The following is a 12,675-nucleotide window of genomic DNA, read 5'->3' as shown; positions in this document are numbered from 1 at the left end:
TGGAGTCAATGAAATGTTAGGACAATTTAACATTATTTATATTAACAGGAGAAGTCTTAATGTCTTCCCATTGTGCAGCTGCGGCTGCTGGCCAAGGAAACTTTTGATTAGCTGGAGCTTTATGGGATGAAGCATTTCCCAGGACAGAGCTTTTTTTTTTTTTTTTTTCATTTTCCAATGAAAGAGAAAGGAAATGGTTCTTAAAAGGGAAAGGGGGATAATAATAAAAGAAGAGGGTAGGGTCTTCTCTTTAATAGATGTTCCTGTGTTAAATGATGTTGAATCGTAACACCATCCTGTCAGTCTTATCACAAACAACATGAGAGCTTCTGTTTTGAGTGGAAGACCAGCATTTTTCTTAGTGTAAATGACCTAGAGGTACAGGGCACTGATGGTCTGTGTTCGGATTCTGCTGTACCACTTTCCAGCTGTCAGACTTTGAGTGATTTGCTTAATTGTTCTGTGGTGTGGATCTGAATCTAGTCACAGGTTTATGTAAGTATTAACTGATATAATGAACAGAAAGTACTACACATATTGCTGATAATAGGAATAATCCAACAACATCTTATATTTTATTTTAATTTTTTTTTTAAAAAGCCTTTCCATCCCATTCTGTATAATAACCCTGTGACATAGGCAGGGCAGGGGTTATTTTTGCTTTTTTGATGGATGAAGAAACTGTAAACTAGAAAGGTCAGGTGACTTACGCAAAGTCATAGAACTAATTAAATGTATCTCCTGGAGACCAGTTCAAGCTACCTCTTGCCAAGCAGCCTTTTATAGAAACGGTAGAATTAGAGGCTGCAGGAGGGTAAAAGAGTGGGTGTGTCTGGGGAGGGTCTTAGCCCCTCTCTCTTGTTCTTTCTGATCTAGAGTTTGCCTTCACTGGGCTCCAGATGTTAAGTAAGGTCTGAGCACAGCTGGGGCTGTATAAATTAGATTGCCACATGCCAAATCTACTTACTAGTTGTAGAAATAAAGCCTTTAATACTTCCAGTTAGTTTATTCTTGGGGTTGTTTTGTTCTGAAGTTTTAACTGATTAGAGATGGAATCCATTCTAGAGTTTCCACAAAAATTTGTTGACTACCTACTATGTGCCAGGAAATGTGCTAGGTGATTTCACTTGTTTTCCTACTTAATCCCCAAAGCAACCCTAGTCATTGTGGCAAATTATCTCCATTTTACAAAAAAAAAGAAATTGGAGCTCAGACATGTTGAGTAATATACCCAAATCTATTAAGAACTGTTCAAGAAAGGAAAATTCCAGGTAAATATCTCACTTGGATTAAAAAAATCCCAACAACATATTAACAAACTAATCCAGCAACTATAGTAAAGATAATCATGACCACGCTGGATTTATATAGGAAATCAAAGGGTATCTAACATTAAAAAGTTGGGCTGGCAAAGTGGCTCAAGTGGTAGAGTGCCTGTCCTGCAAGTGCAAGGCCCTGAGTTCAAACCCCAGTACTGCCAAAAATAAAAAATATATACTAAAGTTAAACCAGGTGCCATTGGGTCATGCCTGTAATCCTAATTACTTAGGGGGTATGGAGATTGGGAAGACTGAGGTTCAAAGCCAGCTCAGATAAAAGGTTCACGAGACCCCATTTCAACCAATGTTGGGCATGGAGTGTGTGCCTGTCATCTCAGCTAATGTGAGAAGTGTGAACAGGAGGATCATAGTTCAGGCTGACCCAGGCAAAAAAAAAAGTGAGACCTTATCTCCCAAATAACAGAGCAAAAAGGGGCTGGAGGTGGGGTTAAGGCTGGGGCTCAAGTATTGCAAATAGGAAACCCTGAGTTGAAATTTCAGTAACGCAAATGGCCAATGCAGTTTACCAAATTAACACACTAATGGAGGACAATCACATGATTAATTTGATAGGAAGTAAGACATGATAAAATTCAGTTCCTATTGATGATTTAAAAAAACCCTCTTAGCTAACTAGAAGTAAAAGGAAATTTCATTATTCTGATAAGGAATTTATTTTTTAAAAGTCTACAATAAACATATATGGTGAAATTTTGAAAGTATTCTCGATAAGATCAGGAAAGAGACAATGATGCCCCAGCACCATTTTTCTTCTATTCTATCCTGAAAGTTCTAGCCAGGGAACTAGCACAAGAAGAAAAAAAGGCAAAATGAGTAGAAAGGAAGAACTAAAACCTGTCAGCAGATGGTGGGTTTTCATATGCAGAAAGCTGGGAAGATTTCAAAGATGTAGGATTTGAATTATCTGGTAAATTTGGTGAGGTCACTGGATCCATGATTGGTGGTCAATTGCCACAAATGATTAGAAAACAGAATTTTTTAAGTTTCTTGTCTGATAAGTCTGATGTGCTCAAGAGAGTTCTGCTCTGGTTCTGTTGCACCAATGTCAGGACTTCCTGTCTTCTCCAGGTACAGAGGCCCAGTCTCTGAGGGTGAGGCTCTTTTTCTTTCTTTTCTCAATGCTGGGGATTGAACTCAGGACCCTGTAATAGGTGAATGCTCTACCACCGAGTTACATCCCAAGCTGTTGATTTTTTGGAGACAGGGTCTCACTATATAGCTGAGAATGGCCTCAAACTTGAGGTCCTCCTGCCTCCACCCTCTGAGTGCTGGGATTACAGGTATGTTGTCATCATATCTGGCTTAGGATGAGGCTCTTAATTGGTTTTAGTCCTCCATTTTTCAACCCCATTCTTTATCCCAGCTATTGGAGTTATCTCTCTCTTCCAAATTCAAAGCTTTTCTATAATTCTGAAGTCAAGTTTTCTTTCTGAAGTCAAGTTTTCTTCTTGATGACTCCCCTTTTCCCTGCTTGGTTTTCAGCTATTACTCCATCAACTGTCACTTCATCTTCAAAGGTCTCACTGATGGATGTCCTTTGTCTGCTGTCATCTTCTCTTTCTCTTTGCTCTTAAGGATTCACACTTTAAAATTATTTTATGTCATTTTACCACGGTTGCAGAAGGGAGTACAGATAAATGCATAAGTTTAATCTACCATGCTTAACCAGAAGCTCACACAAAACTACGAAAAGCAAAGCAACAAACAGTGCTTATGATGTTTGGGTCCTATATTAGCTGCCTAACCTGCCCTATATATACCCTGCCCACTTAACGGAGCTCCATTAAGAGCGCTGTTTCTCAGATATTTAAGTGCACTACTGCTGGACCAGGTGATCCCCAGGCTCCATCCAGCCTTGAAGGAAGGTCTCCACACTGCATGTCAGAGTGTCCACACTTCAAGAACACAGATTTGACTGCAGGAAGGAGACTGGAATCCTCGGATACCCCAGTCCCTCACTTCGTCCGTGAGGTTGTCTTTTGGGACTTCAGTGAACACGGGCCAGCTTGACAACACCATTAATTAAAGCATGCTCTAATTTATTGGATTATCGCTAGGTAGCTTAAGTTTAGGGAGGGGAGAAATGAAGGAAACAAGAATAGATGCATAAATTTGGATAGAAAATGCTTCTTTCTTATCTCTGGCTTATTCCACCTCTATTGCACCTAATAAAAATGGTTGTCTATCAGGTGAATGGCTTTGTTCCTCATCCCATCCACCCTTGCCTTTCTTCAACCTCCACAAACCTCCACTGTCTCCTAACTGTGAGCCTGTGGAATGTGGCGACCAAGAGGGGGAAGCCTGTACTCACGTGATGTTCCCCACCCCCCCACCCAGAATATGGTCTGGGACCATATTCAAGTTGCTTTACCTCCCTGTGCTGTTTGCTCATCTTCAAGGAGGAGCTCAATAGTAATGACTGCTTCATGTGTTTTTGTGAGAATTAAGCATGTTAATATGTAAAAGTACTTAGAACCGTGCAGCCACATATGAAGTACTCAAGACACGTTAGTTGTTAGGATTCTGTATGCCTCTCTGCAAATGAACTTGAAAGACCTAGTCATTACACGGATGAATGGGCAAGGCAGCGTATGAGAGCACAGGATATTACTGGGGCAAAGAGGAACGTTCACTAGTAGTTGGGGGTTGGTGGTGGATGGAAGAGGTGTAGACAATGAGGGAGGTTTTGGGTATTACCCTAGAAGAAGTACTGCTCTCTAGATGACCCTTACTCATAGAGAATAAGTTAGTGGTCACTAGAATGTAAGCACCATGAGGGCAGGAAACAGTGCCTAGCACATAATAGAGGCTCAATAAGTATTCGTTGCATGAAGGGCCAAGTGGTGAGCTAGAGGGGTGGGCCAGGGAGTAAAGGCAAAAGAAAGTGTGCAAAGAAAGCACAGGACACAGAGTGCTGGACACACATGAGGAGGAAGGTAAGGATGTAGTGCAGTGGGAGCCCAGGGTTGGGGGCAGGGTTGGAGGCTGGAGAGGAGGCAGTTCTAGGACTAGTGAGAAGATGGAAGATGTGCTTCATAGGACACAGACTGATGAACTGATTTTAGAAGAACACAGGCTCCAGACCCTCATTTTCTTAAACTTAATATCTCAGTTGTAATAGCAATCCCAAATAATATTAATCACGTTTATATTTTTATAATGCTTTCCACTCCAAGGTAATGAAACATTTTTTTCTGTAGTGGCTCCTTTCAGAATCAGAACATTGTGAAGTTGGTGATATCCCCATTTTACTTACAGGAAAACTAAGGCTAAGGAAGGTAATGTGATTTACCCTAGGCTACTCAAATAATCAGTTGCAAACTAGGAATTTGGACTTTAGGCCAAATCTTTTTCCAGTAACAGTGATAACATTGATCTACATTTCCTTGGGTAGTGGAGTGGCTCACTGATTATTGATTGTTATTGCTGCAACATAAATGCATAGTATACTGAATAGTTTGAAAATAAACACCCATTTACCTGTCACCCAAGTTAAGCAATAGAAACATTACTCTTAACCCCAGAAAGTGCCCGTATCTTCTGCTCTGCTCTCAGCCCCCTCCCTTCTCCAGAGGTAAGCAGCCTTCTGACTTTAATGGTAATCAGTTTCTTTCACAGTCTAGTTGTAGCACCTGTGAATGCATAGGTTCGTGATCACATAGTCACCTATAAGAGCCCTTTCAGAAATAAAAAGTATCTGTCTTCAGATTGAATCAGCTTCACAGTGCTTAAATAATTTATAGGATTTTAATTAAAAACATACAACAATAAAAGCAACAATGACACATAACAGCTCTGGGATAAGAATACTTGATGTCATTTGGATTTTCACAGGTGTGCCTTTGCCCCTCATACAAAGGGCATCCTTCTCTGTCCTGGGATGGGTAGCAGGGCAACCAGAGAACCTTCTCTTCACTTAGTATCATGTTGGCAATTGGAATTTTTAGGTTGTTCACCTTCAGAATTAAGCTAGTCATTCAATATTTCCCAGCTTTGGAAATTCATTGGCTTATGAAGACATGTCTACAAATTTCCAGTTTGAGAGACCCTTCATTAAAAGTTGACATTTGTAGTTCTGGGTAATTACTGGGTGCCAGTATAATTCAGACCAATCATAACACCAACAGTGAACTCTCATGGCAATGTTCAGTTATCAATGGCCATCCAAGAGATACAGAATCCACTTAGATTAATCTTTTAAAGCTTATCATAAAAAATTTAAATTGAAAAAATATTCTTACAGCAAGAATTTCAAGTTCCTGGGGATATCTCTACAGATCTGCTCAAGAAACACTGGTATGCTCACCTTTGTCAAAGGAAAGGCATAAACTCTCATGTTGATAGTTTAAGCCCAAGACCCATCTAGTTTGTGATGCCTCTTGATGTCTCTGATCTGAAGTAGTTTACCTTCTAGTTATTTTGTTACAATCTTCTAACACCTGTTGACTCTAGGGGAAACTGCTGTGGGCAGCAAGAAGGTGGCTCAGCATTGCAGAGTTCCCTGGATAGTCTATGTGTAATCAACAGCATACTAAGTCAAGAGTCTTTGGGTCCCCATCGGAAGACTGGAAGATATTTACTTTTCTGCTGCAGTTGCCTGGTAAATCAAATGCTTTTTTTTGTTGTTGTTGTTCCATTCTTTCTTTAGCTATCAAACACAGTGGAGTAGACAACTCATGGTGCAGTTTGACCCACATCAGTTTCTAACATACGGAGCTAAGTTAATGAGCTTGTTGTCACTATTAACAGCATCCTACTCAGGAGCCATAGAATTCCAGTAGATCAGAAAAAACTTCAACATTCCTCGACTGGATGGTCACAGCAGTCTCCTAACTTGCTTCCTTGCCTTTACTCTTCACCTGCTTCAATCCATTTTTGACACAGCATCCTAGTTGCCTTGTGTCAGGTTCCCTACAGGCAGAGCCTGAGTGAGGATTGGGGATGCTTATATAAGGGCTTTATTAAGCGAGTGCCCCCCTGAGAAAGGGAATGAGGGAAGCAGAACAAGGGTGGGGGGGACTGAGGCTGCAAGAATGTGGTCTCAGCTAGAGTTCAGCCTTAACTTGATTCCATGGAATGCTCTGGAGTAGAAATAGTACCACACAGGTGGCTCCACACTGAAACGCGATGCTGACACTTTGTACCCTTTGTTCGGTCAGTCACTGGCTATGGGCTGCCCAGGCTAATGGAGAATGGGCAAGGGCACGTTTTCAGAGGAGGCAGCAGCTGTGGGTGTTAAGCAGCCAATGCTCTACTGGGGGATGGGTGCCCGTCATAGAAATGAGGCTCTGGGCTGGGCACCAGCTGTGTAGATTACATTACGTGAACCAGAAATGCAGATTTGATGCTGGCAGGTGGTAAATAGACTTGCCTAGGTGCACCTGGCTGGTGCTGTTAATATCACCTTCTTCATTCCTTAAAGTATAACCTTGGCTTATATGGTATTGGTGATTTGCCCAAGTCATATGGCATATAGCTCATAGCTAAGTGTTTTTTGGAGTAGAGCAAAGAAAAACAAAACCAAAACACGACATAAACCCCAAGCATTTCTCATAAAATGCTCTTGGGATTAGAGAAGGGCAAGTATGGAAGGGGAGGAGACAGGACTGAGATAGACTCATTACAGCACAGACCCCTGAGAAAGGTAGCCTGACTATATTTAAAGGAAAAAAAACCTGTCCATCCTGTGAATGGCCAAAACAGTGAGATCTCTAGAAAATGGCAGTCTTAGAGTCAGGTAGGTAATAGGGCAGTTCTGAAACAGGACAGAAGAGACCCAGGAAAACCCCTAAACTCTGAAGATCTAGACTCTGTCTACTGAGAGCAATGGGGCATCTCGTGTGCTCTTGTCTTGATTAGGGCTGGCTCAGTGGCTATGAGGGCTAGGTCCTAAGACTTGGCTGAACAAGACTGGGTAAGGCAGGCGCTAAGAGGAGCTAAACTTTGATTAAAATCTTTAGGAAAAGATAGTATTTCCAATTTGAGAAGCTCAAATGAAGAGCTGGTTCCAAGGGGAATCTCTTATTATTTTGTTACAAACTAGTTGTTGCTTCATTTTGGTGCAAATTAAGCTTTTCCCCGAAGTCGCTGGATGGTTTGATGATCTTGATAGCAATTACAGATGCGGTCTAGAAGCCGGTGTCAGAATAGAGGCACTATTCCCTGCAGTCTGTATCCCCGTGTGCTCTATTGACTGGCAAATATGGCACAGAGAATTTCAAGCATAATGGTTGCTCAGCCAACTAGATCAAATCTTATTTCTAAAAGCTGTTTTCTCTCAGCTAATGCATTGTTCCTGACTTGCTCTGATCGGTGGGGCATCAAGTGTAAGGAACAGATTGGAAATTATTTTATTGATTTTTTTTCTTTTTATTTACCAAAGGTGAGAGAAAATTTCTCTTCCCTGAGGAGTGTTCAGTTACAAGTCAAGTTAAGGACACTAGGAGGTTTGCATAGAGTCAGTCTGTATCCATCACAGCCTGATGTCACTGCCTTGGCACATAAACACTCAGGAAATGTCCTTGTGGAGCAGTGGAGTGACTTCCTATGCTGTCAAATGGGAAAAGATGACTTTTCTTTATAATCCCCGCTCCAGGGCTTCTTGGAAGGTTGGTGTTTACAATGGTGAGGATCTTAGTAGCCTGAGTCAAGGTCTGGAGCCTCACTGACACCCTGCAGATCATGCAAAGTGCCCTTTCTTGACTCAAGTCCTTTGAGAATTATCTGGTTGAGAGTCTTCCTTTCCTTCCTGGCTCCTCATCTTTCATCAGGAAGGAGGAGAGCTGATTTCCACTGAACCCAAGAGAAAGAAGTTTCCTTAGTATTTACAAGACAGTGGTGGGATGAGGATCAAAAATCATCTTTTCCTCTTGGTTTATTTCTCCTTCACAGACTCCCCATTCCACCTTCAAATTAATGGTGACTATCCCATGATTCTCTCTGTTTTTAATCCCCTAAATTATTTTGGAAGTTATGCAAAGTGAAAACTTTCATGTGCATTATTAGAAAACATTAATTACTTACCATGACACTGTGCTAAGTAGCTTTACATGCATTACTTCATTTAATCCTCAAAAAACTCTATGAATTAAGTAATCATGACTAATTCTAATTTACACAACCTAGAGATATTGGACTTGAAATTTAAAATGAGTCGTATCACCTAGTCTATGCCCTTCACTATGAAGAAGTTACCTCCCAGCTCACTGAGGGTGAAGCTATTCCTAATTGGTGAGCCTGCTGTGAGGACTTGGATTCATGATCTGTTGCTCCTCTTACATCTCTACTCAGCCAAGGTCTTATTGTGCGGCCACCACGGTGACCAGAATAGACTTCAGAGTCAGGTAACTGCACAGAGGTACGGTAAGTTCACTCCTGACTATTTATATGACTACAGATAATTCTTCCATTCACTGAGAACAGAGGTTGAAGAAGACTCTTAAAGGTAAGAGGGAGATGCACATGTCTATTTCTCATTATGATGAAAGGGAGACAATTTGTCTCCTGATTGGACTCGTGGACCCCTTCCTGTTTCATGTTATCAAAACCATAGGAATAAGTTTTTAGATGTAGCCTCTCAATTCTCAGAGTTCTTGGAATGGTAGAGACCCTAGACATAGTGTTCAAGGCAGTGCCATGCTGTCCATGCAGTGGGCACTCAGACCAGGAGCAAGGGCAGCTCTTAGAGATATACAAATATTAAGATGTCCGTATGTACCATGTTGACTTGGATGAGTATCTCATTAACTCCTGTGGGTTTGATGTGGCCTGTTAAATTGGTAAGCACCACCCATGCCTCATGTAGAGGCAGGGGTATAGAGGTTGTAGAACTGTCATTCTTAACCCTGGTGTGCATTAGGACTTGGAAAGCACAGCAATGTCCAGACCCTACCCCAGACCAAATAAATCAGTGTATCTGGGCATGGCATCCTAGCATCAGTGTGTTTTCAAAGCTCTGCAAGTAGCCAGTGCTGAGAACAGGACAAAGGCTAAGTTCACTGTGAAACTGTGGCCACAGTGGACTAAGATACATGTGTAACCCTGGTTGTTAGCATGCAGTTCAGTTGACCAGCCAGGAAGAGATCTGGCAGCTGTGGAGACACCACAATGATGGCTTTGTGGGAGCAAGATAAGGGAAATGTAGAAAATGAGGAATTACACAAGCAGTGGGCAGATGGCAAGTAGTGCTATAGTTCCTTTGAACTCTGACGAAATAACAGACCATGCAGGGGATGGTGTCAGTTAGCTACAGGTGGTAGCTTTGGAGGCGCTATTATTGGAAGGTTTAGGAGTATCTAGGTATAAGTATATATGGGTACCACAGCTTTTGGGATTCTGACAGCCTTATTGAGCAAGATCCTGGGCTCTTGAGACATAAAAGACAGGGGTAGCAGCCCCAGGCCAAGAGGGGTGGACAGGAAGCTGGGAAAGAGCAGGAAGAGTGGGTCTCATGAGCATTCAAAGTGAGACAGGAATAAAGATTTCTGTCCTCCTAGAATCCTTATTGATATTGCCCTTTGGTGTTTGTGACATCAGCTTCTTTAGGAAAAACTGTCTTAGGAACATTTCAAACTGGGTGTGGCAATTCATGCAAATGATGACAAAGTGAGGACCCTGTAGAGGTGTGACACTCAAAATGTGCATTTGCATGCTCACCATCACTTATTTAGATACAAATCTGTGCCCTGCCCGCTCATCCCTCAATAAGAATAGCAGTGCATGGTAATTAATCCAGAATTTAAGGAGGAGGCAGGACAGAGGAAGAACAGGAGGTTTAAAAAAGCCTCTGTCCTTGAGCCTAGACCTTGTGTCCCTCAGAATCTTACCCCGGTTCACATAGTTGCCAAGGAGGAGAGTGGTGTGTGCCAGTGTGGCTGGGCCCCACTCTGTATATGAATGGAGATTGGCTTTCCAGCACTTGCTGTGTTTGGGAACTTCTGGGTCTGAGAGGCTCAGAAGGGTGAAGCAAGTCTCCAGTGACCACTGGATATCCCTTGATTACTCCAGTCCTCCCTTCCAGGAGCCACAATCGAGTGAAGTAGATAGATGATATATACAACCATCTACATGACAGTGGAAATTTATACAGCAAGGCAATATGCCCTCAGTGTTACAAGAATCAGGGAACAACACACAGCACAGCAACAGTGAAGATGTTAGCATTATCAGAATCCAGGATATCAAGATATATTTAATCTGCATTGCTCTGTTTTTCATGTCCAACCTTGTGCTTAAAGCAAAATCATCTACACTTTAGAAATGAGGTGAAGCCTGCAGGAACAGAAAGTTCTCAGGCATTATACCAAAAGGATGCCATTACAATATTTATACATGCTCCACTTTAAACTAGCTCTGTAACTACGGTCTTCTTTCCTACCTCTTTCCTCCAAGTAAAGTGATGAGACCAACTTTGACATATGGGAGAATTTCTGTGGTGCAAATTATTCTAGAGGAGAAAAACAAAACATGATTTGCAAATGCTGTCAAGGAAATGTTTCTTTCTAAAGGCTACAAGTAGAGAAGAACACATACTGGTGTGTGAAGATTGTTTTGTGGCTATGCGTGCCTATGAAATAAAGGACTACGGTAATAAGAACACTACCTGCTATGGTTTGGATGCGGTTTGTTATGGGGCCCCACCTTCATGAATGATTAGTGCTGTCTCATGGGAGTGGGTCAGGTCTGATGGGAGTGCATTTGGTCCCTGGAGAGCAGGTGTAAAAAAAGTGAGATTGGCCCCACCTTGATCTCTGACTTTGTCTTGCCATGCAGTCTCTTCTGCACACACTCCCACCATTGTAATGTTATCCACTGAGAGGCCCTTAGAGAGGGTAAGGCAAACATTCCTTACCCTCTGAACTGTGTAAATGCTGGTACCACACTTTTGAATCTCCAAAATTGTGAGCTATATAAGCCTCTCTTTTTTATAAAGTACTCAGCCTCAGGTATTTTGTTATAGCAACACAATATGGACTAATACACAACCCATCTTCTCCACCAGATGTTTTGCTATGATGCTCTTTTGACATCAGCATTGCTACCTTGAAATCCTCAAGGAATCAAATATTCCAGGGGACTAAACTCTTATACCTCTATCTCCCATTATTTATAGGCAGGATGTCACCTGGGTATCAGGTGCTTGGATGTACTACTAAATGGCCTTAAAAGCATCCTTAGAAGGAATTTTTAAATTATGAACACCCCCTTACCATTTTCCCCCAGAATCTTTTCAGGTGAATCTCTTTGCAGTCTTACCGAGTGAGAGAGGGGACTGGGGCAAAGGAAGACTTCATGCTTTTATCTCATAGCACTTAGAGAGAGATGGACAATGTGGGGTTAGCATCACTTCCTCAGTGCCAACACCTCAACCCATGTTTTCCAGCCGTGCCACACCAGCACCAGATACATGGCAGGGTAGTGGGTAACAGCGTAGGTTTTGAGGTCTCTCAACTGAATGGTATTTTCTAGTATGATGATTTGAGGTAAGGTACTTAGCCTCTCTAAGCCTCAGTTTCCTTCGATGGGAAAAGAGGAAATAATAGCACCTGTTTCATAGGGTTGTTGTAATGGTTAAGAAGACTAGTGCACGGGAAGGGCTTTGACGAAAGCCAGTGTGTTGTAAGCCCTTGGCATGAGTGAATCAGGACCTACTGAAGTTAGTGAAACCAGAGCGTTTGCATTGTCAAGGATCAGTGACCATGCCTGTGGTGCTCCTGTGACTCCAGAGGATATGCACCTCCCAGTTTCAATGTGCTGCTTTGTGATGTCATGAAGATAGGGACTGTTCAATGATTTATAGATGAACAGAAAATGTTACTAACTTCTGCTAAACATAAAACTTCTGGTGAAACCCTCAAAGACATCTTTACAGACAGAAGAAAAGCATTGTATAGGATGAAATACAAATTAAAAAATCAAAGAAGCAGATAAAAACCTAGTGATTTCTTTAAAATGCCATTCTAAGGGTTAGGGATACAGTTCAGTGGTAAGGCATTTGCCTAGCATGTGTGATGCCCTGAGTTTGGTCCTCAAAATGTAATTCTAATTTGTCAAATGAGTACATATGTATAATAACTATAATACAAATGTCAAAATAAATCAACACCTACGTATATTTTGAAACTTAACAGGTAATTCATACTTATTCTTGAAAACTATAGGTCCCTGTTGACCTCATTCGCTTTAGGGTTCCACTCACTACAGGCAGACTTTCAAATCTTTGTTGTTCTGCTGCTGCTGTTTTCTTTTTGGGAAGGGTGTCACTAAGTAACCAGGCTGGCCTTGAACTTGAGCTCCTCCTTCCTCAATCTCTCGCATGCTGGGATTAAAGATATGC

This window comes from Castor canadensis, chromosome 12, assembly GCF_047511655.1.
Source record: "Castor canadensis chromosome 12, mCasCan1.hap1v2, whole genome shotgun sequence".
Taxonomy (NCBI): Eukaryota; Metazoa; Chordata; class Mammalia; order Rodentia; family Castoridae; genus Castor; species Castor canadensis.
The sequence above is the reverse complement of the archived record's forward strand: the minus strand, read 5'-3'. Positions refer to the sequence as shown.